General features: G+C 41.5%; 1 protein-coding gene across 1 annotated transcript in view; it reads left to right on the top strand.

The window, feature by feature from the left end:
- The window catches only part of fam172a (family with sequence similarity 172 member A), a 158,156-nt gene that overhangs the window by 20,732 nt on the left and 109,598 nt on the right, over window positions 1–27,826 (top strand). The window lies entirely within an intron of this gene.

The raw sequence follows: 27,826 nt of genomic DNA, 5'->3' as shown, positions 1-27,826 counted from the left end.
TTTTAGTTTTACAGGTGCACATAAAAACTGGAGGTTACGCCAAGTGCTTGCTTGTAGGGGGTCATCTGATTGTTGGGGTTTTCACTATTATTTTGGGGTTTTTGCCTTACAATTTAAAGCGCCTGAGGTGACTGTTGTGATTTAGTGCTATACAAATAAAATGGAATTAAATTGAATTTCTAGAAACCTAATGGTGGATGCTGGGGGGACTGGTTGAAACAGCAGACAGCGATGCAAGGGAACAGCAGCACTTATTCGAGAGGGAGAGATGGTAAAAATCAGCAGCTTAAACAGACTGCCAAATTGGGAATGCGTGTTTGATATATAATGTGAAAAGAGTGAGGCATGTTATTGTGTGCATGCCTAAACCAGCTCACAGGCTGCTTCACAAATGTATGTGTCAGCATCCAAAAGGTACCTCTTTCTGTCTAATTATTTTCACCCGCTTCTCTATCCTCACTACCACTTCATGTATAATGACCTACTCTTCCAGATGACACAGACTAGATTCTTTCTCCCGCGTTCCTTCGTTTTGCCCATCTGATTAACATAAAAACTCTGCTGTGTAAATCCCTCTCCTATTGTGTACAACAACTGGAGAAGTTAGAGTAGCGCATGTGTGTCCATGTGCGCTAACGGATGAATCGGGTACCCCTAGACTGTCTAATACAGTTACCCCGGCTGGTGTTACAGTTGGAGAAGGCAGGGTTGTGCTGTGGAGAGCCAAAGTGACAGCTTCAATATAGAGAATGTGGTGTGTGTGTGGTGCGAGTGTTGCCCATTCATCATAGTAAACAAGAAATCGTGTTCTTGCACCCTGACAAATCATCATCCAGACATTTACTGCACAAGGGCCTTGTACTGTGAGCGCACTGGAGAAAAAGCCACACACATTTACAGTCAATTCATGCTGCTGGCATCCATTATGGACATGTTTGTACTATATTATGTTATACCACACAGTGTCTCTCGATGTCTTATGTACCGGAGTTACAGCTACTGTACCATCTTAAAAAAAGACTCACTTTATCGCGATTTTGGTGTCAACTTTACAAATTTGATAAGATTTGTCTTTTCCCTTTTTGGTCTTACAGTATGTACTGTATGATTTTATTTTAGATTTTACTTTATATTTATTGTAAGAGTTTTGCATGAAAGAACGTACTGAGGAGAGAGGAAAAATTAAAAAGGGATATGAATTTAAATGTTTTTTTTTGTGCCTCCAGCACAGAAGGAGAAACTCCGTAGCTACCCTACACTACCAGCCAACGTTATAAAAAGGCACCCACCTTTATTTAATAATACGTAGTGGTATCAATATTTCTTTGAGCATACACAGGCCATATTATATCAGGTATTTGACATGTAATTGTATGATGTTATTACTCCCCTTTTATGCGCTTCCCCTTAAACATTTTATCTGGCTAGCTCACATACCTGTGCAAACTACTAATTCATCATAATGACAGATGAATCCCATCTTACTCTTTAAAGATACAGCCTTTCCCCAGTAAACCAGCACAAAGACAAACACTCACAGCGGCATGACATGAGTAATACGTTATTTTAAATTTATCTTCTGTGTCAGTATTTATAATGAATGCCTAATTGGTCGGCCAAGGGGACTTCTTAATCCAAACATGTGGGAAGAGAGGTACAGCAAAAATTGTGATGACTAGGTGAGATCTGAAACCTGACAAGTAGCCCCTATCCCTCCCTGGGCAAAAGAGATGACTGTTTGTGAAGTTGTTGCTACATGTGTTTATGTTGGATTGCAGTCCAAATCTTTCCTTACTACATCTGCTTCTATGTTATTTGTCAGCAGTTCAATCTGTGGCTATCAAATGTTGCTCTCTCTACCTACCGGATATGTTCTGCTGCTAAACACAATGCTCCTGACTTGTCAGAAGTCATTTTGGAAAATTAAGGAATTGTGTTGATTGACTGATTGATTTTGACAAAACAATCAAAGAAAATAGTGTATATATCCACTTAATTAAAGTCATTTAATTGAAAATGAGCTGTGTGAAAGTAACCAACCCATCATCAGGAGTGCAGACCTAAAAAAAAAAATAGGTGTCTGGACTTAAACTGTTCACTAGAACAGGCTTATTCTGTGTGACTGTGTGAAAGCAACACACATGCCATTATTTTGTTTATAACTTTGTTAAGTGTGGTTTTGGGTCAGAATGTCACATTTTCTCAGTATAATTTTTAATTATGTTTAGATTAGGGTCCGTTTTGTGGGAACAATCTGTTGTCTCGAGTGTAGCTCATGTGATGTTACTCATGGGAAACTGATTGGAAATTCAAAGCCTGCAGCAAAGGGTCAACTAGAGTGCATTCAAGGAAATCTGGGGGAGCTTGTGGCTTGGCAAAACACAGAATCACTACTCACACGCACATACGAATAAAACTGTTAATTCACAGCGCTGTTGTAATGTGTGTGGATGTAGTGCGAGCACACTCTGGAATTCTTCGCCATGTTCCTCAGAAGCTCGAGTCAGCTTTTCCTCTCTTCCGATGGGATCACCTCTGCCAATCAGGCGATTGTAGGAAAAATTGCTGATTGGGCTAGTTAATCAGCCCCTTCACGCAACACACACGCATACACACATGCACACACAATCACACACAATCACATTGTTGGGTGAATCTCAGGGCAGTCTGTCTCTTACGCCGCAATTTACTTCCCATCACCTGTCTCTTTCTCCCATATTCATCCCATGTCTTGTTCACGCTGCTGTATGATGGTGACACATTAATAACCTGGCAAAAACATATACATTAAATACAAGTCGCATAGACACGTGCACACAGAGAAAACACACATACATAGACGCAAACACACCACACTTGGATGCAGGGTATACTCGGGACTATTTGGCGCAGTGCACATTAATGCTGGGTTGAGGGAAAATTTTTGTGCCATCTGTGTAGGCCTCATGCATGTTGTCTTTATGTGCATGTGTGCACATCTAAGTGATGCTATTCCCAAAGTGTAGAAGTAAAATGACAGGTGAGAGGAGAAGGAGAAAAGGTTGCTCCAGCAACAAACACAAAGTGGTGGAAGAGGTGGAAAAGAGGAATCTGAGAAAAAGCCGAGTTGATGGGGTGTGGGGTGCAGAAAGGGAAACAGGTTATGATTGGTTGGAAGAGGGCAGAAGTGGAAAGAAGGAGAGGAGTGTGGAAAGGATTGATGCAGAAAGAGAGAAATAAGAGGAGGACGAGGGAGTGACTGCAAATGGGTTGGGACTGGCAGAGGAGAGACGGGAGTATAGAGAGAGAGTAGGCAGAAGGCAGGCATCTGACAGCTCCACTACGGGGAGAGGGCCTCTTAATGACAGCTTATTCCTTCATGATTTCAATTCCTGACAGTCGACAGGTCTGCTTGTTGCATCATGGCAGCTGTATCATTACCTTCTGGCCCTGTCAATGCTCTGCATCCTGAGACTGAGATGGTGGAGGTGTAGGGTGTGTGCCATGGGGTTTGGAGGGGATGAGGAGGTGGGAAAGAGAGTTTAGACTGTGAGGTTACAGTCGGAATATTTGAGGGAGGAGGGATATTGAATATTGAAAGGTGGGATCATAAGTTATATGGTAGGTGTTGGAGTTAGGAGTAGGACTTTCAACTAGTTTGCATCCATATAAAAACAATGTACATGAATGCTGTTTTGAGGTTGTAGCTGTTTGGTATTGTACGATCAAGATGCAGCAAAGTTTATCCTTTTATTTTACATCGCTTCCTAACTTTTTTCTCCCTCATCCTTTTTATTCAGCTGCCTTTTTTTGCATTTTGCATTTTGCCGGTGATACTAGTTGCTACCAGTAGAGAAATTTTCTTCTAAAATTTTCTGTATTCTGCTGCGGTCCTGTAAAACCTAATTTCCTTTTTAGTATTTCTGAATGCTTGTAACTTTTGTCAGCCACCGAGTTTCAATTTACGTTTTTGTCAGATTGTCAGAAGTCTTCAGCATGAGAAAATAGTTTATGAATTTAAACTCCTTCTCATTGCTTTTTAGATCATTTACATATGAATTAATACATTTACAATACCAAGTCTCTCAACCCTCCAGTTTGTTAGCATGTGCGCACACAGCTCCACACGAACCACGAGCGTTATGCAAGGTCTTCACGAACGACTCAATTTAATTTGAAAGTTGCTCATACAAAACGGATCTATAGCCGCTGTCGCCCCCCCTTCCTTGTCTCCATCTCACTCTTGCTCGCTCACTAACTCTCTTGATAGTGAGTCAGGCTCGACACTGGAGATTCTCTGGAAAGAAAGAGGGGGTGTGGTGTTTTCGAAAGTGTGTCAAAAGCCTAGGGGTTTGTATCTGCCCAGAATTTCAATGGGAGGCTGAAAGGGGGCAGCGAGGCAGACACACTCAAACACAGGAATCCTCTTCTAATTTCTGTCATGACCCCCCCTCTCTTTTTTTTCTTTTTTTTTTTTTTGCTGGATGATGTCTTCTTCAGAATTGGCTGCGCACTCTCACACTCTATCATCTGTCTGGCTTGTGTCATGGCCTCATGTGTTAAGAGGATATCTCTCTGTCTCTTGTCTCTGCAGTCACCATTCTTCTTCCTCCTCTCTCATTAGTTCTTCTAATTCCCCCTAAGCTGTGAGTTAACTTGTTTGTGTGTGTGTAGCTCAGTGATAACATTGTATGTATAGTGTGTGCACAGTCTATCTTGGGGCATCAAGTGGTTACAGAGGCCAGACAGGTATCTATCCAGCTAGCCAGCCTTAGCCAGAGGACAGTTTGTGTGTGTGTGAGGTCAAAAGATGCTCCGCCTTGCCGTGGCCTTGTAATAGTTGCCCTGCAAGCAACACACACACACACACACACACACACACACAAACAACACACACCTCCAGGTGGGAAGGTCCCAGCGCATCCCGCAGCTCAGATCAATGCACTTGACACCTTCAAAGGCGGGTGTGGGGCCTGGACTTGCTCTGGGGTTAAACCTCTTTTAAATAGCCTCCCGCGGGAAGGCAGCTGTCAATAACCCACCATAATTACCGGGGCCTGGCCCGCCAAGGGCTCGGCTGCACGGGCCAAATTAAAAATTGATCAGAGGGAGAGAAAACATTATTTTGTGGTGGTATTCCCTGTCCTAACAGCACTGCTGCTGCCGTATGAGAAATTTCATCAATTGACGTCCAAGCTAGATATCTAGAGACCTATTTATCTATCTATCTGCTCCCCCTTTCGTCCAGATGAACAATGGAGCGGTGTCCCTGTTGTAAAAAAAAAAAAAAATTATTTGCATATTAAGTGCCTTGCAGTGTGCATGTATGTGTGTGTGAATTGCATGCGAGTGTGTGTTTGTGCACGGTGGATGAGCACGCAGCTGATTGTTATGTGCTCCAGGTAATCGTACATCATCCTGTATCTGTGTAGTGTGTGCACACCTTGTAGCAGTATATTGATTGTGGTCTCATTGAGTTTCTCTTGGCGGGGAGCCTATATTTGTTAGTCAGAGAATGATACAAAGAAGATATGTTCATCCTCGGGCTTCCTCTAGGAAAACACACCCACCGTTGTTTCACAAGACATTGATGAATGAGAATGACAGTTTACAGTGGGTTTAAGGTCATTTATAAACATGCACCACAGGTAAAAGATCATATCAATGTTTTGTTTGAATCATTAGCGTAGGACATGCTCTTTGGGTTGTATTAAGATGTGAGAAACCCTTCTTAAAATAAATTTTCATGTGGGAGTTACTATTTTCTAGAACTGGCATTGGTAATTTGCACCCTAAGTAAATCTGCTAAATAGCTCATTCACACACGTGTGTGACGTTATGACATTTAACTTTTGGGCTAAGAGCAAGAATTCAAGGAACAACTGTAAATGTTTTGGACTTAATAAGTGTTGATTGGCCTCTATAAACACAGGAAGTGTTAATTTAAACACTTTCAGCGTTAAAGTAAATTAACTGTGGTAATTTTACTGTGCAGAGATCACTTATTTTGTATTTAGTACCTCAGGATTTGCACACATAGCACATGCAAATTGTATTAGAGGATTTCTCGTCTAAGCATAATCCAATTTGAATAGTGTGACTTTAAACCTAGCACTTTAGATCAGTCATTGTGAGTGCTGCAAAACCCCCCGTGCCATAAAAGCCGGGGCAGGGATCTGTCAGGATTGTGTCCACTTTCTGTTGCTTCCCTTTAAATTAAAAGAAATGTAATTATTCCACAATAAGTTGCTAATAGATATGATGAAATTCTTAGCTTTAAGGCATGTGTTGTGCTGCAATGTTGTCTTTTGCAAACAGAGCAATTTCAGCAGAAACTGAATATGTACAGATGTTAGATATAAACCGAAGAAATCCCTAACTTGGATGAGAGCGTTATTCATAAAGGCACTCTCATGTTGCCGAGGTTCTCTTATGGTATGAGCTTAGAAAGAAAAAGAAAGAAATGCGAAAGAAATTGTTATCAAATTGTAAACATTATTTGTAGGTATTCATTAAGCTATGTTTGATAGTTGACAATTTTTTTTCTCTTGAAATTAAATTATATTATCAAAAAGGCTTTGTCTCAGTGTGTACGTGCATGATTGAGTGTGTTTATGTCTGTGTGCGCGTGAGGTGGGTAGTAGGTCATTTGCAGCTTCAGGCTGTGTATGTGTGTCCCAGTGGGAAGGTCTTGTTTAGTCTCTCTTCCAGAGGCCCCCAGGCAGTGTGTGGTGGATACCTCTTCACTCTCTCACAGGGAACACTCTTCTACTGCCAGTGCAAACATATTCCCGTACTCTGGAAGTCACAAACGCACCGAAAAATTCTCCACATTCACAGCTGGAACGTAGCACCTTTTTAAAATCCATATGTGGTTGTATCAATTTATATTGCATGTACTCATCCATGTACACATACATACATTTAAAGGCTGTTTCACCCTCTTGTTTATTTTACATTAGGTTTGCAGAGGTTAAACGTGCTCAGCTGTGTACTTTAAAGGCAGAAATCGAGCTTTGAGAGGAGCCAGTGTTGTGCTCGTAGCTCTCACTACGCCGCACACACTTACAGAACACTCAAACAATCATAAAAACACATATTCAGACTGAGATTCAGGCTCACTGAGAATCTCTCGGAATCAAAGCTGAAACTTGCTCTAAGCTCACAAGTGCCTGTGTCATACTCCTCGACAGTCGGCACCATATTTTGATCAATGAAGGCAAACTTAGTGTTTAAGTAGGGGTTTCCAGGGTCCGGTGGGGTACTTGAGGGCTAGAGGCAAAGTCTTTTTGTTTCTAGTTATTGCTGACTCTGTGGTTAGAAATAACGTAGATACTGCAGGAGGGCTTTTGTAGATTGTTGCAAGTGGTGAGAAATATCTTTTGTTGAGTTGCTTCTTTAAAATGTATTTTTCTACGTTTACGTTTTTATCACATTTTGTCTTTTGATAATCTTAGACTAGAGAGACAGAAAAGAGAGCATGCAGAAAATGGTTCAGCTAGTTGCGAACTGGTACATGCACCACTTAATTATCTGCTATCCCTTTAGTTGAACGTTACAATAAACACAGAGTGTCATGCATTGTATCTACCAGTTTTCCCCCCAATATTTATGTAAGAGTGCGGTTTTATCTTTGCTTAGCTGTGTGTGTGTTAATGTCGTGCAGCTGCCTGCGTTTGCCTGATGCTGGACTGAGACTGATATATTCCTACATGTGAAATGTGCATTTCAGTACATCAGATCATGGCAGTAATGGTGTCTGAGTGTTTCAAGAGATATGTGCTAAAGAAGAAAGACAGGCAATGACGAGATACGGCAACAGCGATCAGATTTGTCTGCAGCTCTTTTGCCTTCTGCAGCTCAGTGGGTTAGTGGAGGACAGAAGTTTTTGCCACATCTCTGGTCCTCATATTTAGTGAATCAACATGTATCATGGCATTAAAATGTACAAAATACATGCATGTGTTTGTAGTTATCCATATCATTTTTGGAACTAGTCAGAGAAACATTTGATCTGGTTTGAAAATGCAGTGCATTTTCATTCATAAAAGCGCTACAGACTGAGAGCAATACAGACACGCGAGCATCACCAGCAGACTGCTCACATTGTAGCTTACTTTTCAAAATGCGTTGTCAGCTTGCTCAAGGATAAGAAACGAGCTAGATGGGATATTTACTGTCACTTTCTATATAACCATTATGCAAGAAACTGACATGTGTGGCAGTCTGTTTTTTGAAAAGCAAAGATAAGTCAAATTTCACTATAAATACTGAAGTGGCGTGTCAAAGTCAGGTGAGATGATCTAGGTACTTCAGATTTAATCGGGTTTTCAATGTGAGAGTCTTGTTAATGTCAGGTGTGAGGCACTCATCTCTGTATGAAAGTTCCTCTTTGGCTTTCTGTTATGTGTAATGCTACAAAATGGTGAGATCATGATCTGAATTTGAGCGCACAACAACACGCAACACATGTTTCAGTTTGTTAGAATTTGTTCCTTGCTTTACGGTGGAACTTGTCAACATTTTCATCTGAATTGGCACCAACTTGTGTGTTTGGTCTGGCTCCCTCCCCTTTATCTAGTATTATGGTCCTCGTAGTAGGTGTTATTATCCCACCGTATGTTGACAGCCTATCTCTTAACCCTCTTAGGAGCACACTATGCTACGCTTGGCTGACTTGTTTGCACTAATGTCAAGTTTTAGCGGTTAGCAGGCGGTTACCATATGCTACTGTGCTGCTGTCGCCCCCGATGTCAGTCAAACGAATGTCAACCTAAGCTCACAACACAGTACACAACAGCATGCACTCAGAAACACATTGACAGAGTACACACACGCAAACACACACACACACACACACACACACACACACACACACACACACACACACACACACACACACAAAGTCATACACACATATACCCATACTGTAGGCAAGTCAAATGCAGACATTGAAAAAGGAATAAAAGACCACATCCTGTTGGGATGCTATGAGAGGACAGTGTAGCTTGTTTCCAGGAAAACCCTGGTGTCTTGCTCTTTATCAGCTGACTGAAGGAAACAAAAGCATCTGCAGTGATCCTTACTTGTAAACACAGATCCATATTACACATAAGTAAGCATTAGATACACTCTTGGTTTAAAGTCTAAAAATGTATCATTTTGTTAGAGAGAGTTGTTTGGACTAATCTGAAATCCTCTAATGTGTGCACTAGGTGATATATAGTGCCAACTCTGTTTTTAGCAGCACAAGTCTGCATCTTTTAGGCACAGTTTTTGTAGCCAGTGATTGATATACAGGATTGTGCAAAAGTCTTGAGCCATCCCTCATTTTTTTCAAAATCTGCTTTATATGCTTTCAAGCAGCCAGACTTTCTTATTTTTTTTAAAGAGACTTGAGCAATAGTTCTCCAGCTTTTGGTCTGTCAGAGTTTTTCTATGGACATTTTGGAATTCTGGGATTTTTTTGTGTGTTTTTGTATGTATTTTACCAGTTAGCACTGAGCTATGACTCCAGAGATGAACCAGTGTTGCATCTACAGAAAAACACTTTATTGCTGGCAGTCTGTTGCAAAAATGAATTTTTCCCAGATTTCTTTAGTTGAATCTAAAAAATGCTGCCAAAAATAACACAGCTTGACTTTTACACCAACAAGATGATTCCAGATACCTATTAGCTGAAAGCTTGGCTTATCATGGCATGGTGTGCAGTGTGTCCATAAAACAATTGAGGAAAATTGACAAGTGGATTAAAGAAGAAGTGACAAGCATCCAAAAATCCAAATTGTTTATGGTATATAGTATATGTGGAGAGGAGGGAGGTCCAACAGTGAGTGTCTATAATCATCTTTAAAGAACTATTCCAGAAGACTACTTAAATAAATTACAAGGAAGCTTGTCTAAGAGAGTTTAGGCTGTATTGAAGGATAGAGGTTGTCATGCTAAAATCTTTTCCTTATGCACTTTCTATTTGTTTGCACCTTTCACTAAACCACTGCATCTATTTCTGCATCTATCCACTGTGTGTTAAGTGCCACTGATGTCTCCACCTAAACTAAGATCTGCTGTAAGGGACCAGACTATGAAACAGAAATATTTAGTCTCGAGGACAGCTGCCTCCTGCTCGCAACTTGAACTTCAGGCATTATTGAAAGTGTACCTTCCCCGGTTGTTCAGCAATCCCTTCTTGCTTCCTCTCCCATCTGTCCAAGTTAGATGTTGGTGGCAGTTTTCTAATGTTAACAGAGTTGTGTTTTGCTCAGTGTTCAGAGTAGCAACAGCCCTGCAGCTCTCTGTTCATATTGACCTTCTTCACACTCGCCCTTTCTCTCTCCCTCATGAGTTTTCCTCCCTCTTTCATTTCTTTCTTTGCTTTCTAAGGTTCTTATTTCCTGGTCACCTCTCGGGCTGCCTATGTGGCTGTTTAATCCAAACTGCAAAAAGTAGCCTTTGGAGTCAGTCTCTTTGGCCTTTGACAGATCAGGATGGCAGTGTGTGACCATGGAGGATTGGGCTGTTTCTGCATTCAGCTTGGTGTTCCACTCTCGTTTCCTGCGTCTGCCTTCTCTCGCCGTCTCTCTGCTCCTCCATTTTTCTTGCTTGCTGTCTAACTTAAAACATCCGTTAAACTGCTGAGCACCAGCAACGATGGACAGTGATAAAGAAATAACATTATAGTAACAGTAACATGACATGGTGCTGTACAACCCCAGGGAATGACAAGAGAAAAAGGCGCCATAATCCATTTTAATTTGACTGATATCATTGTACTGGGGGAGAGAAAGAGCAAGAGAGTGAGAAGCAGTTATTAGCAGAGCGGAGAGCGAGAGAGTGATTAGCAGAGTGAGGGAGACAGGGATGGAGCAAAGGGGGGAGAGGGAGAGAAGTGAGATGTCTCAGGCCAGAGACTGCACTCTAGCTGACTGCAGTGTCTTGTGGTGACCTAGTTGCAACCTCTTTGAAGTCCACAGGCTGATCACGCTCTATAGGCTGCAGAGGAGATCTCCTGCACACGGCTTTATTAGACCGGGATAGAAAAAAAGAGCAAGAGGTGATTTAAATTCCCGGGATCCTGAGGTTGCTCTAAACCTCTTTAACCCCAGATATATATACACATGTCTTGGTTATGCATGCTCTATTGTACTTGTGTTATCTGTCATTTCATGTTTTAGAATATGCCTTTGGCTCTGACTGTTAAGTAGAGCCTGACCAATGCTGTTCAAGCCTTTACCTATTTTTAGGGTGTGGAAAAAATGATGTTGCACATGTTGCCAATTGTTTCTATTCATATACAGTAAATACCTACAGTGTGTTCATTATAGTGAAAAGGGTCAAATGAAGGGGTCATTGTTTTTAACTTTCCAGCAATATTGTCCTGCTACGTGTTGCAGAAAGAGATGATCATTTTGCTACAGTGGAGTCGGAGCTTCTCTGGTGGACAAACTAGCAGATAATCTCTATATGTGATGACCTATTTTATGAAGAAATATCGTCTCATATTGGATTACATGTGTCAGTGATAGGTCAGTATAAACAGATGTGTGCTTCTGGACAGTCTGAAGTTCTGTGCTGTGTGTCTCTGTGTGCGTGTGTCTATGTGCATGCATAGCAGATACTCCTGCTCTCTGGAAAGTGTAGCTGTAATTTCAGGCCAAATGCAGCCGTTATCCTTTAGCCCACCACATTAGGAGACAGTGGTGCATTGTCAGGAGAGCTGACCTAGAATAGTCCAATCACTCTACATTCAGCCCCCTGCTTGCCCTCTCCTGTGATCACCACGCTGCCAGTGCTGCAGTCTATACTATGTGTGTATGTACTGTATGTGTGTGAGTGTGTGTGACCCAATTCAGTCACTGGTGTTGCCAGGCTTGCCCCCGGTGAGGGCATGGATGTTAGGGCACAAAACCTTCAGATGTGTGTTCTGTTCAGTCAGAGCTGTAGATTTCTTATGTTGTCATCTGTGGTTGTAGAAATGAGGCAAAACTAATGCTCGACTCCCACTGCTGCCCGTAAGTTTCCATTAACTGCGTGTATGCCTGTGATTGTATCCATTCACTACAGTATGTGTCTAGCAAGAGACAGAGCATGTACACACAGGTGTGTATGTGTGTGTTTGAATATGCCAGTGAGGGATAGGGAGTTCATGGACACATGCTCGCTCACACTCTATGACTTGGCCGCTCAGTGAACTCTGTCAATTATCTTGAGCCTTTCTCCTGCACCCCTCCATCTCTCCATCCCTGTATCTTCCCACCTGCTCCCCATTGGGAGTCTGTATGTGCAGACACACTCTGCTGGGGGCATGCTTAACCTTTTTTCCTGCTGCAAAACATAAGGAGACAGAGACACACGTGCTCTTCTTCAAGTTGGGCTTCAATTAAAAAATCCACTTCACTTTTTTCCCCCCTTCCTTTCTCCTTTCCTTTTTTTCTTTCATTCCCTTCCTCTGCCTTCTTTTTGAAGTTAGCCTGGGGCCTCACAGAGCCTCATCAACCCTTTGCCTTGGCTAGATTGCATACAGGTACCCTCTGTGGCTATTTCAAATGACTTAATTAGCTTCTGAGTGCAGCGGGCTGGTAGAAGACCTCTCTCTCCCTGTTCCTCCGTCTCTCTATCTCTGTCTCTGTCTCTCTCTTTCTCTGAAGACAGAGAGAGAGAAAATGATTGAGCCCATATGACACATTTAGTGCCTTGCCGTGTGGTTTCACTTTCTAGGTCATGCTCTGTAAAGCTGGCTGCCTGTTACCTTTTAGAATAAGACAACACACACTGGTGTATGCATTTATTCACACACACTCAGACATGTCTCATTCTAGATTAGCTTTGATTGAGTTTTTCTTTAGGCTCCATCCAAACACTATCCTTTGTAATTGATCTCTGTTTCAGTTATGCAATATTTATGAATCCCGTAGCCAAACGGCATGTGAGCCAGATGAGTAGAAATTTGGTGGCTTTTTGCTTAGCTCATTTGGCATATGTTTGTTTGTTTTGGCGGCTCAGACATAATCCAACACTGTTTTGTTGTGTTGAGTCCCTAGGCGTGAATTCCCATACACCTCAGTGATCAAGGTGTGTGTTTCGTCCTCAGTTTTTGCTGTGCCTGTGTGTTTTTTAAAATCAGTGACAGCAGCGTCGAGGGCATGCCCCACTGCATAAAAAAAAAGAAAGAAAATCCACATCCATCTCAGTCCCGATGTACCGACACACACACACACATAAACAAAGTGGCATATCTTATCAGCTTTTTCCTTGGGACACGTAGGAAACAGAAGCCTGTTGGATCTTGCCGTCTGCTTCTGCTACATGGCTTTAAATCTGAGTCCCTCAGACTGTATGTAGGTAAAAGTCTCGTGGAATGTCATTTTCATGAAGAATCACAAACAGTATCAGAAGTTTGACAATGCTTCTTTTTGCATTGTCAAGGTCTTCTTGTGGGGTTGTATCTCCATAATACTTTATTTAATGACGTGCCTGATGAAAAAATATGACCACAAGGATGTGAACAGTGATGGTCATCAATGACTAAATGAGTTCTCTCACCCCTTAGGGTGGGAACAAGATCTCAAGGGCTTAAGAGAGCAATGTGCCTGTTAACTTCTGGCCTTCTGGTCTAGCAATAGTTTGCTGGCTAGCTTCAGGCATGTGCTAAAAACCTGGGCCTGCTAAATTAAGTTTGGCTGTGTGCACAGCCTGTGGCATCGCACACATGCACACATAAGAGCAAGCCGCTTGAAGTCAGGCATTCACCCATACTAGACACACACACATGCACACACACACACAGACACACACATTCATCCTCCCATTACCCAGTCTTAATTGGCTACCTTCCGTCTTTCTCTCTTCCTCTCTTTCTCTCTCTTGGATAGGCCTACAGGCCTGTTGGTACGCTGGCACACAGCAGCACAGTTTGGGCATACCAGCAGGTCTGGGGGCAAGGAAGAAATTGGAAAGAGAGAAGCAATACAGATGGGTGTTAGGATGAGGTTCAGAGCACAACCAGTAGATGAGAGACAGTAAATTGTAGCTGTTCCTCAACACAGAGTTGTATTTCACATGAAATATATTCATTGTATTAGAAAATACTACATTATTTTCACCAGCGTATATTCACGGTACTTGAAGCTGCTCAGAAAGTAGAGTAGGAGATGCCTCGTTCCTTTCCACTAGTTGAAGAGTTGTCATGTGCTGTCAGCCAGCTTGTTCTCCATGTGCCTGTCACTGCTCTGGATAGGAGCTCTGGGTCCCAGCATCCTGCCAATTGGTGAACTGTGTGTGATTGTGTGGGAGGCTGTGTGTGTGTATGCGTGCGCGTTGCCCTCAGAGCACTTTGTTGATTCTACTCTGCAGTGTCAGTGACACATTGAGCGGGTTCGGTGGGAGTCCCCTGGTTTCCCTCGTGCTGTGTTTACTCCATCTGTTTACTCCCCAAAAACTCTCTCAAATCTATTATCCGCCTCTCTCTCTTTTTCTCTATTTTTCACTCTCTGTCGATCTCTCTTATTTACTCCTGACTTCTCTTGACTTGTCGTTTCAAATCAGTAGCTGTGTGGTAGTCAGGTGGTGTGCCTGTCGACAGCCAGCACCCGTCTCTTCCTCAGCAGGAGACAGGATTGAGTTTCTCTCTCAGCCATCCAGCCAGCCATCTTTTTTTTTTTCCTGAAAATCCAGAGCACATTCCTTTCTTGGTTGGATATTCCATCATTTCAGTGTTCTTGATTAAGAGAATGGTTGAATAAAAAACCTAGGATTACACACACATAGCTTTCAGCTATTACTTGTAATCAGTTTCTGTGCTATACTCTGTATCATTAATATGCGATGGGTGTAGTCTTCGATAACGTATAAAACCCCCCCAAAACGAAAAGCGTTTGAATCTGATCGTATTATTGCTGAGGTATTGATTGACAAAATGATTTTAAAGAGTACAGTATAGTATATTTTTAAAGATTCATCGTCATCATCATCGTCGTCAAAGTCTCGCTTGGACGACTGACGACTCGCTTGGAATTCAGGTTAAATAAAATGCGCCTTAAAATTATGAAGCAATATTTTGCTCGTCTTTTTCGTACCGCATTGCCTCTGATACAACTTTAGTATACTAATGTGGTCATTATGCAATCGGTAGCATGGATTTATAATGCCAGTCCAGACTCTGCTTATGATGTGTAAAATAATAGTTTACATACTCAATTCCAAGGGCAGCACCAAGGGCTCATGAATGAGAGATAAAAAGAAGTGAAAGCAGAACGCGGGAAGAAGAGAGAGGTGTCTCTCTTTTTTTTTTCTCATCCCGGTGACCAGCTAATTAGCTACACTGCTGATCTTCAGCTGCAGGGACAGAGTTCAATAGTTCATCTAACTACCACTGAGCTACAATGGTTGTAAACCTGGATTACCTGCTTTACCAGCTACCAACCTCAGTATTACAAGTAGATGTCTTGTTCAGCAACCTGGACATGAAATGAGTCCAAACAGCTGGCCAGGTGGATTTACTTGAAAGCTGAAAAGAGGCACGCTTACTCCATAATCTCTGCAATCACAAGTTTGAATGGCCTGGACTCTGAGAAGCAAGTATTCACAGGAATACAACCAAGGATTTATTAAGGGAGTCAGATATAAGATTACTGTCATTTCAAATGAGGTATTTTAAAGCTTTGTCCTAGATGTGTCAATATGCCTGTAAAAGATGAAAAGCTATTGATGATATGGACCATCAGCGACCGTTAATCAGTTTTCCTGGTTAGAAACTCAAGCATAGGTAAGAGGCTCTTGCTTTGATATTGATATTTCAAGCATAGCCATCGAATTGGACATCTATCGATTTCTTATTTATACATTTACTTTATTTTAAAACATGGAGCATGCTCCAAAAAGAGAAAGTTGAGAAATAAAAAAAGTGGCATATCCTCCTGAGAACTGACGAAAAAAGAACCTTCCCATTGAACTTTTTTTTATGTTTTCCTGCCTCTGTGGAGCTGAAAAAAAAAAGCCACCCAAACACATTAGAACTCAATGGAAAGCCCAGGATGTCCTCTATTTAGTACATCAGGACTTAGCAAAAGATAAAGACCAAAAACAAATGTCCATTACAGACGACATAAATGAATAAGCAGGTTCTTACTTCGTACAGTAGCAGTTGTTAAGCAATGCAGAACCCTAAAAGCAGTGTACTATACACAGAACAAAAACCTGATGTTTTCCTGATCTCACCTGTGAATCACATAGAGGAGTAAGGATTACAGAACAATACTTCTTCTATTTAAGCAAAAGTCTAACAGCAGAAATTGCACATACACGCATACACACCTACACCCTGTGTTCTCATGCTCTCACATCTTTATCTAAGCTTCAAATAGTGCATATTGTTGACCAATGTGTGAAGAGCAAGCAATACTGGAAATATTTTCGCAAGCAAAATGCTTGTGAAAGACAGCAAAAGAGAGTACGATGAAGAGACTGACTACATCAGAATAGCATATAATAGGAGACAACATATTAAAATTTTATTCCTCTTTCTTTGCCCATTTTTTCGTCGTCCCATCATCAGATTAAAGAAAAATCATCCTATTAGTCTGTTAATAAGGGTGTAGTGCCCCTCACTGAATGTAACATTGCAGCACAAAGCACAAGAATACAAAAACTGAGCCTTTGTGAATTTTAGATCTGGGGAAAAAATGCCGCTGAAAAATGATCTTCTTATTAACTGTTGCCTTCAATCTAACGTGTGAGTCTATTTGGCTTTTTTCCTCTTGGTGTTACCTTTTTATTGGTGTAAGAGACTTTCCTGGACTAATCTGGTTGTGTGCCAGTTGTACCAGCGCTCGCTTCCTGTCGCTGGCAAAGCCGAGTATAGCAAAGGGTCGAATTATGCTAATGAAGTTGTCAGAGGCGTGTAGCATCAAGGCTGATGGGAGGGCCTGCCAAGCAGCCAATAGTGAGGCTGAGACTGTGATCAGCCGAGCATGATGGGAGACCACCCTGCACAGCGAGTACTGAGGCCCGGCACAGCCCCTAGATCAAAGAGCTGTCCCTCTAATACACCAGCAGTTAGGGCGATACTGCCGCTTAACACACAGACACACACACACACACATCTCATAGACACACATAAATAACACCTGGATGCACGCAGCATGAACAAATACAGTTGAAGACATTCCTGAGTGAACCAAACTACACGACCAGAAAAATGTAGGACTACATACTTGAATACATACAAAACAAATCTTAACTCAAAAATAACTCTTGCACAGTAAGAATTCAAATTGAAAATGTAAAAAAAAAGATCCTAATTTTGTGTAGATCTTTGTAGCTTTTTATTAACTTCAGCCGCTCTCGCACTCCCTACGAACAGTTCTGTTTCCCCTTTCGAAGACCGTCTCTACTTTTTCTTCATCCATGTCATGTCTTTCTCTTTTTGGCCCTTCTTTAGTTACGATATCTCATTAATAACCACTTCTCTTGCCTGCCTCCTGTTAGCCTCCAGTGTTAGCCTGCTGCTCGTTCTCTCGCCCCGCCGCCTCTCTGTCTTTCCTCCCTTTCCACTCCTCTGCTCTCTCCTCTGCCCAGGGTTCTTGTTTGAAATTCAAGAGTGGTGCAGTGAGACTGCAATAACCTACATACAGATCTTTCTTGCTCATTCTTATTTTCTCTGTCTTCTTTCCTTCTCATTTGCTTACTAATGCCATTCACAGATGCACTGTTTTTGAAATAAATATGACTGAGGGAATAATCTGTGTGCATATAAGATATTAAATATAATTAATATTTTTTTGTCCTTCATCCTCATGTACAAACTACTCTGACAGTCTGACAGACTCTTTTATTTTCCCTGTTCCGTCCTTTATGTTTGTCACTGCTATGGGAAGACATCGGAAGGATTGTGTGTGTGTGTTTTTGTGTGGGTTGGTGGGTGTCATAATATCATAACAATTCTTTATTTACTGTTGTTTCATTTAAAGTGCTGATGCATCCTACCTCCACCTTACCTTGGGTCTCAGTCCACACCCTCTTCGTGTGCGTCTCTGTAGCTTTGCAAGTGCCTGCACGCATGCACACGTGCAAGTGTGGGATGGTGGAGATGCAACTCCTGTATGTCCTGCTGACTTCTTGGTGAACTTCTCTTATGCAGATTAAAATAAATACTGGAAGAGGAGGAGGCCAGATGAGAAGAACAAAGTGTGTGTGTGTGTGTGCATGCTTGTGTGTGTGTATGTGAGAATTCAGAAACAGGTGGTGGTGTCTGTGCGTTTGTTAGAGAGATGGGTGTGTACGCAAGTGTATGAATGCGCAGACAGTATGTGCTTGTGTGGTGCGTGCGTGTGTGTAGCTTTTGTGAACTTTCTCATGCTTTCACTTGTGTATGGAAGTGGCATATGCTGGCAGTGGGTGGCAGTGCAGGAAAAGCAAGCTGGCTTGCTGGTGGGGAACCTTAGTCAGAGCATTCAGAAAAAAAAACCCTCCTCCTTATGCTGTGCGTGGAAAACAGTTATGCACGTTCCCCCACCACCTCCCAAGAAAAAGGGTGACTTTTTCTTTTTAAAGAACTTCAGTTGCCTTTTATTGCTCGTTTTTTGTTCTGTATTTGTCACCTTTTGCTGGTGATTATTACTTTTCTTACTTTCTTACTCAATGGATAATTTTTATTAACAATGCTGGTGCTTTTTTTGACATATACACATTTTGAATAAGTCAAACTCAGTAGCTTCCTGATTTCTGCTCTAATTTGGTGTGCTGATCCTGCAAAATCCATAGTAAAAGTCCTTTAGCATTACTTTTGGTGTGAAATGCCTATTCCCATGCTCATATTTGTCTGTTTAATGCACACGAATTAATAATACATGTGGTATCCCTGCAGATGTGGTGATTTTAAATATTCCTACTTAATTTTGCAGCTTGATCCTCAAAGTTAGTGAAATGAGATAATTAAAGGTTCAAAGCTTAGGGCAGTGTGCTTTTTTGTAGCCGGGGAGGTGCTGCAAAGTGAGAATGAAAGACAAATTATTACTTGGCATGGATCTACGCATAGGGTCAGAACATGGGTTTAAATGCTGCAGCGCCAACTCTCCAGTGGAGTCTTGTGTTTGTGTTAAAAAGAGAGCGAACGAGTGAGGGAGGGAGAAGGGTTATATTGATGGCACGCCGCACTTCTCTCTCTGTCCTGAATAATCATGATCCTGGGCTGATGGGATGCTTCTTCAAAAAGATGAGACTATGCATGAACTGTGGATGAACTGGAACCTGCATATGAGCCTGGGTGGTAGCTCAACCCACCAGCCATGCCTGTTCCCCAGCCGGGTAATTCCAAACCTAGACTGATGCTTTTATCGACAAGAGGAGGAGCGTGTGTGTGTGTGTATTTGTTCTTAAATGCAAGTGCAGGTATGACTTTGATGATTTGACGTTAATTAAATAAACACTGATCATTTGCTTTTGTGTGCATTTGGCAGTTTGCGTGTTTGATGCGGGCAAAGGCCATAAAGAGAGGGATAAAGAGAGGGAGAGATTTGGTCTGACTGGGCTGGCAGGTGAGCAGACGTTTGCTCCAGGCTGCTATGCTACCTTTTGATACAGCTGGCTTTGTGGAACAGGCATGATTTTTCTCTTTTTTCCTCTCTCCATCTCTCTGTCCTTCCCTCTCTAAAACTGTCACTGTCTGCATGTAATCTCTTTAGGGCTTTTATCATTTCACTGCCTCAGATGTAGCCTTTCTTATGGTTGTGTTTTTCTGAATAATTTCAAACTTGAGTGACAGATCCTGGGACAGATATGTGAAGAACAGAGGCTGCTGTACCAGATCAGACACATAGGTGGCAGTATGCTGTCAGGCTAGATCAACACACTCTTCCTCTTTTCCTCTTGGACTGCTCTCTTGATCTATCTACCTACCAACCTACACCTTATTTAGAGAAGCAGGATATTATATGCCCACATATATGATACAATATTTTCAAATTATCATATCAAGTCGTCTATATTTTTACGGTCACTGTTTACATCTTTCACTGCCTTTCCTCGAGGCTGTCTTTCCATTTCTCCAGACACTTCTCTCCTCTTCCCCCTGCAGATATCTGCCTAAAAGCGAAATGCAGTGATCTTAACTGTATGTTAGCATAAATGTGGCTATTTATTCCTCTGTGTCTGATGTAGGGTCTATAAAAAAAGCAGATGGATAAGAAATTATAGTGCTACACGCTATTGAAGATTGAGTACTGTCGATGTAGGAAGAATAGAAGTCCAACACACATACAGACACACAATGTTTCCCCGGATTAATGCTGTGGCTCTGAGGGACTAAAGGGAGATCGGGAGCTGAGGGCCTATGGAAGATGATTTTGTCATCAAAACACCCACCACTTCTCTCTGGAGGTGTCCTCAACTCTCAGATTTACTTGTTATCTTTTTCAGTTCTCGTGTTCTCCGGCCTATATCTGACACACCAAAAGCACGCGTACCCCTGGCTGGTCTCCTTGCTTTCCTGTCCTAACTTCAGTATTCAGTACTACAGTATTGCTGTTGATTTTCAGGCTCAGTTAAACCTGTTTCTGGACTCTTTTTATGAGTTAATCTCTCAAATGCCAGTCTACTACTCACTACTATTGTCACTGTTAAAAAAATTAGTTGACTGTAAATTGGGGGGGAAAATTTGCAAGATATGATTCGTTAGCCTGATCTATCTACATTTACTGTACTTTATGTGACATGCCATAATGAGAGATGTGAACACTGTGGAACACTGATTCTGCTTAAAAAAGGTTTCCATGGTTAGTTTGACAGCTGACAGTATAGGCAGATACTCAAGGCTGCTGTATCAATATTGGTATCAGACATGAAAAAGTGGTTCTGAGCCATTGCTCAATTCACTGTCAATAAATGACAAGTGGGCAGGAATTTGGCCATATTAACTGTTGTTGCCTGTCTTTCTGTCTGTCTGTCAGTGAAATAATCACCCATCACACAATTCAATGAGCAACAAAACAAAAGTTCATCTTTTTTTATTTATTTATTTATTTATTTATTTATTTATTTATTTATTTATTTTTGTTTAGACTTGTTTACACAGTATTTGCTTCAGATCGCTAAAATCTGTGGTTTTGGCAGTTATTTTCTTTCCCTAACCACCTTGTCTTTATTTGTTTCTTTATTTTCCTGCAATCCTGTGTGGAAATACGTTGTGTGAAGTGTTTAATTCTCAGTGTGTGGTAATTTAAACCGAGTCACCACTTCTACTTGACACCTGGAGACCGTCCTTTGCGTCTTTAAATCTCTTACTCCGGTATTCCTGTTAACGTTAGTGAAACCCCCGTAGGGCTGCATCATAAGCAGATTGTAAGTGTGTATGTTTTTATTTTTTCCAAGGGTGTGATGCTAGGGCTGGGCAATTAATCAAATTTTATTTTCAATTACAATTTTGGCTTCCAGCAAAAACAAAATAGTCAGGATAAAATTATTACTGTTTTGTGTTCATTTTTGCTGCAAATCTATTGTTTGTTATAAATCAAGCACACCTCTTTCCTTTCACTGCCCCCCCCCCCCCCCACACACACACACACACAAAAAAAAAGCTTAAAGTCACTTACTGTTTAGTGCAGCTTGAATCAAAATAAGAGGCTTTAGTCAAAAAGATCTAGAAGCAGAATTCACGAGTTTTCCATTGATGAACTTGTGGAAGTATCATTAACAGTTGCCTGCAGCTGCCTTTGTCTCTTGATTGCACAGGGTCTCTCACCTGGTCTGCTTTAGCGCAACAGTTGACAGTGAGTTTTCCATCGCTCATCCTGTAGCTGCCTTACACGTCTCCTGAGGCACGTGCATCTGCTGCTGCTTGTGGGTTTCTCCATCCATGGTGGAGTCACAGGCAGGGACCGGTGGATGCCTATTTGAGTCGACCTTTATGGTCAGAAAGCACAGTTCATTCCTCCCTACCGGACACTAGGGACACTATCTGCCACTCCCACCTCTTTTTTTATTGATTTATTTTAGTTTTGAATATATATATCTATACATATACATACAAAAAGCAAATTTTTAGGTTCAATAACTGGGTGATGTTTGCATTATAGACAATCCTCTTAAATAATCGTGTTTACAATATTGATCAGTAATATATTGATTATCATTTTGAGTATAATCTTGCAGCCATAAGTGGTGCACGAGTGAAAGGAAAGTGTCCCTTCCCCCATGAAATAGCAGGGTTTTGATTCTGGTAGCGCTGGTTCAGATCAAACTTATGGTCCACACAGGGTGGCAGTAATGCATCTGATTTGCTGGCTTCCAAGTGCCGTTACAGTCCAAAGAAGAATCATTTTGGCAGTGACAATTCAGTGAGAGAGAAACACTTTCCCCCTGTTGCAGCTCTTCCCTTTTAGACGTATAGCTAGGTCTATAAGTTACTGGACATTTTTTGTTCTTTTGCTTCAGTACCACTACAGTGGGTTTTAATTTAAACAACTAATAAATTATGATGATTTTCAGCTATAATTTAAGCGGTTTTAACCAAAGTACTGCATTACAGCCATTTTTATATGCAGTCACACATTTTCTAAAGGTTTAAAAGTAATTCGACAGTTGACTGGCGACCAGTTTCATGGCCAAGTGTTGCCTTTCTCGTTATTTCAGGAAAAAAAATTAAGCTGATAAAAGATCTGGAGTTTTGAACTTGCATTTGGTGAATGCTCACAGGAACTTTCAATATGAGGTCCAAAGAGATGTCTGTGTCATCATGCAGCCATCATTAAGCTGAACAGGTAAAATAAACTTATCAGAGAGATGGCAAAAACTGTAGGAGTGGCTATATATGAACTGTCTGGTACAGTCTTAAAGGAAGTAATGCACTGGCCAGCTCAAAAACACCAAAATGCCTGGAAGCTAATAAAAGACAACTAAAGTGGAAGATTGCGCAATTCTTTCTTGGTTTAGCCAAACCCTTCACAGTATCTAGTCAAGTCAAGAGGACTCTTGAGGAGGTAGGGTATCATTGTAAAAGTCTACAATCAAGAGACGCCTTTATGAATATAAACATAGGTGGTTTACAACAAGGTGCAAACTATTGGTTACACTCAAGATAAAGAAGAGCACATTAGACTTCGCCAGAACAAGAGTTCTGGGGTGGGGGGGAAGTATCTTTGGACAGATGAAACCGAAGAAGCAGTATGGAGAAGGAAAGAAACAGCTCATGATCCTAGGCATACAACAGCATCTGTTAATCATGATGGAGGCAATGTAATGCCACAGGCATGTATGACTGCCAATAGAACTGGTTCACTAGTGTTTATTGATGATGGGACTGCTGATAGAAGTAGCAGGATAAATTCTGATGTGAACATGGCTATACTGTCTGCTCAGATTCAGCTAAATGCTGCAAAACTGGTTGGAAAGCAAACAGTCCAAATGATGCAAAAAGTAATTTATGAGTGTTACATGACAAAGTGATTGGATATTATTAAGTGGCTAAATCAGTCAAATACAAAACTGGATGTAAAGAGAGGATGGTTGCAGTAAACATCAAACAGAACTTCTCAAGGGTGGAGATGCAGCATTTAATGATGTCCATGGGTTTCCATCCCATCAGGATTAAAAACAGTTCTTGTAAATACATTTGTGTGAGCTTGTCCAATAAATTCTGAGCCTCTGAGCTACAACATAAGTATTTAAACTCAGTATGGCAGAAGACGTATGTAGGGCCTAGCAAATTACTTTATCTGTTATTAGCATTTAGGTTTTTACTGCAGAAATCAAGAATTTTAATAAATTAAGTTTTTGGGCTAGTCTCATGTCCTCTTTCTCCTCTTTCCCCTCTTTTCCATCGTTCCATCACCACACCTGAGAGTGGAGCGTCTGCCATGCCCAAGTTGACCACATGTTCGCAGGGTCAGCCAGAGTAGCTGGGTCAGAGCCAGCCTGCTGAGAGAGCCAGGTCAGCATTTGGTTTGACCAACAGCAAGACCTGGAGTGCGTGCAGACTGAGATGGAGGTGGGGTTGGGACTGCAGACCTTGTATCCTGCAGATTAGAGCGATACACCGTCTATACACACAGGATGGGCTTTTCAACATACCACTAACCCTGCCATGACTCCCTGAACTAGGGAAGTGTGTGTACGTGTTGCATTTGTGTCAGAACGAGGCATGCACCCTTTTATTTTTATTTTTTAATGGGTAATGGCAGCATAAACTTTTCACCCCGCTTTCTCATGTGATCCGACTAAAACTGCAAACTGCATTCCACAGAAAACGCATGCGCCTTCCACCTGTGTGAATCTGTGTGTATGTGTTCCCAAATTAATAGCAATAAGAGCGGTGGACTGTGGATTACATCTAGTTCAGACAATTATTTTTCTACCAGTCAATTCAAGGTCAGTTTTACAAACCCATTTACTTCCCAGCAAATATGCTTCAGTGAAGTGTGTCTGAATGAAAGCACCATTTCAAAGATCTCAGTATACGTGTGATATTTTGTTGCTGTTGTTCTTACCTCACGGTTTTTTTTGGGTTAATTTTTGGCGTTTGTAATTATCTGCGTCCTGTGTATTTTTCTGGAGTACCAGTAATGAAGAAGAAGCAGTGTTTATTGATTTTGTTGCTTTGCCTAATAACCCCGGCAAATGAATGAGGCCCAGTGTTAGAAAGATATTTTATAGGCAGTACGTGTGCATGTGTCTGTGCTTGTGTGTGCTCAGTCTTTAGCAGTGTGCCACATCTCAAGCCCCTTATTCTTGGATAATTGTGCTGCAAGTCCTCAAGCTCCCCTTTAGCCTGAAAACCAAGCTCATTGCGGCCCCCAAAGAGCCCCCCTACACGGCAGAGGAAAAAAAAATCCCAAGTTGTCCTTGTGCATAAAAGTAGATTCTACTCTCCAACACCTTTTCAAATTAATATTTGTGATGGGCGCCATTCTGCCAGCCCCAGTTTCTGTTCCCCGCCTTTGTTCCTGCGTTTGATGTAATGGAGGCAAGGACAAAGAGGAGAGCAGGCAGAGTGTGTGAAAATGGTAGTTAAGTGGGCTTAAGGGTTCCTTCAGTACCTACTGAAAGGCCTGCACCCTGAATAGGACCCTCGCACTGCTAAGCTGTAGTGCAGTAAACAAGACAGGTCCAGCACAAAGGTGCGTCTCAAATGAGCACAGACACCCTCCTTCTCTTTTTCCTCACCCTGTCTCACCCTAACCTCCCACCCAACTCTGACATCTGGCCAATCCCAAGATCTGTCTGAGTCCTTAGTCATCCCCTCCTCTTTTATTCCCCCTCATTTTTCACACTCCTTCATATCTTTTCTCTTGTTCTTTAGTGTTTCTCTGCACTCTCTTTCTGGTATATGTGTGTTTGTATTTTGTTGTAGTGGTCCTGGCTGGAAAGCTTGCTCCCCCTAGCCAGTCTTGTCCCTAGTGCTTGGGCGGTTCGGCTCTTTTGTTTAGTTAATTGCAATGAGTATAATGTACTAGTCTCTCAGAGGTCCACGAAAGACAATTAGACAATCCCAAGAATTTAATGAGACACCACTAGCCCCAGTCCCCCTATCCTCTGCTTTGAGAAACACCCTGCTCTCCGTTGGCACTGACTGTGATGTAGTAAGGAGGGGGTTGTGATGCAGGTCTCCTCTCTGTGTCTGTTTGTGTGTTTACCAGATTGTTGGTCTGCCCATCAGAGAACTCACCAGAGAGAAAAGACCCAAGGAGATAAAATACAAAGAGAAAAAAAACAAAACAAAATAAAGAGAGATTTTAATTTTACGTTTATTTGGCACTTTTCCAGGCAGGCCTCTTACACTACGGGATTCTCTTGCTCGACAGGGAAGACTTCCCGGGAATATCTGTGTAATTATTAAGAGTGATTATCCTGTTCAGGCAGTGAAGGGACAGAGCACTTGACAGTGTCATCCCCAAAAGGAAGAGGGATGGCTGGAGGCCTGGGTGATGGACGAAACCCTGGGTGGCCTTTTTAAGGACTTCTCCCCACTTCTCTCTTTCATTATCAGTTGCTGTCTTTTTGTCTGTCTTTATTATTTCTCCCTTGGCATTCCCTTTCTCAGTCTTTCTATTTTTTTTGTTATTTTTTTCCTCCTGTAATACATTCCATCATCAATGCTCAAGACCTCTCTGAATCATACCAAGATAAATCCTGCCTTAAAACAGAGGAAATATCCATAAGTGATTCATTATATCCCTCTTCACCCCGCATTGAGATTAATTAATGATATTGCTCTACTATTGTCAAGTGCTTGTAATTCACAACCTTAAAACCTACCTTTGTACAATGTCAAGGAAAGAGTTTTTTTTTCTCGTATTCCTTTTGTTTTCATCTCCTCTCCTCCTTTCTTCTTCTCATTCTGTCATTCCTTTGCTTTTTTTTTTCTTCCCGTCCCTGGCTAATCACGGTGTTACAACAAAAGACGGGGCTCCATTATTGCATGTGTCCATCCCAGAAGAAAGGAAATGAGAACGGGACAGAGGGTGGCCGTGCCCTGACATCGCACTATTAATCTTCCAGTAAAGCCTTGTCAGGCAGAAACGGACACAAATGGATCACTCCCATTAACTGGGAGAGTGTAGGTAAGGGCTTTAACAAGCGTTTACCAGAGTCCATTTTCTCACTAATGAAGAGGGGGAATACACGACCTCCCAGCCAAACCTGCCAGACCACACTTAAAGGTCTGGATGGAGGAGAAAAAGAGGGAGGAAGAAGAGCCAGAAGACGATAGAAGAAGAGATGAATGTGAGCATGGATAAAAAAAGCTGTGCTCTCAGTGTTGACATGTTGTATCAACCATGGTGAGAGGTTAAGGCTGGGGCCGTAGCCTAAAAAGCCTCTGCCACTGGACAGCCATATTCTTGTGACGGAGAGCAATGAGTTCTGTTTTTTTGGCTTTTATTTCAGCGCTGACTATGATGTGGGCAGGGGGTCTTTTTCCATGCGGAACTGTAATATTTAAATTGGGGGAAAAACAGTAGTGATTTGCAAATCAAATAAACCTTATATTTCCTTGACAATTTGACGCCACCGGCTCCTTTTGATAAAGGTGACACTGGGCAATCAAAAGACTTGAACAGTTGTTTAAAGGTAACAGAAACACCTGATGGAACATATCACGACTAATTAGGTGAACTGAATGCATATTAGTATCATAAGTGGCTATCAAAAGAGCATGCTATCTTTACTTTGAAGTAAAGATAAAGAAATGCATGGGCAAATAGTTAGGTATAATGTTAGGGACAGTGTTTCTTTATTTTAAATATTAGATTTTACGCTTTTAGTCTTTATTATGATAGGAAAGCTGGGAGAAAGAGCAAAGGGAAGACAAGCAGTAAATTCACACGGGTCGCCCCCTCAACCCAGTGAGCTATATGGGCGCCCCAGGAATAATGTTTCTCAATGTGAATAATGTGGGGATTTCATCATTTACATTATCATTAAAAGATTTAGAGAGTATAGATAAGTTTCTACACAATCTACTACATCAAAAACCAGGACTTTATTGTGGTTCTCTTTGTTCTTCAGATAGCACTGCATTAAAAGCTTTAATGTGGGTTTAGAACATTTTAAAACTACTGACAGTGTGTGCGTGCAACTTAAAATTGTAAATGAAATGTACTGTATATTGTATACTGTAGCTCAGTTAAATTGGGCTAATGCAAAGTGGAAAACTGTCAGCTGAGTTTGAAATTCTTTCGCAATAATGGTTTCCACATCCTCGAGGATAGAGAGGAGAGGAAGCTAGCTTGTTATCTGGGTACAGCCTTTTAGCAGCATTATATACGCAAGCCTTGCTTATATATATATATATATGCTTATAACGTAAGACGTTGCCAAACTATAATATAAAAATGATAAAGCAGGCTCTGCAGAATTGGAC

This window comes from Simochromis diagramma, unplaced genomic scaffold (genome assembly GCF_900408965.1).
Source record: "Simochromis diagramma unplaced genomic scaffold, fSimDia1.1 OVJJ01000822.1, whole genome shotgun sequence".
NCBI lineage: Eukaryota > Metazoa > Chordata > Actinopteri > Cichliformes > Cichlidae > Simochromis > Simochromis diagramma.
The sequence above is the reverse complement of the archived record's forward strand: the minus strand, read 5'-3'. Positions and strand labels throughout refer to the sequence as shown.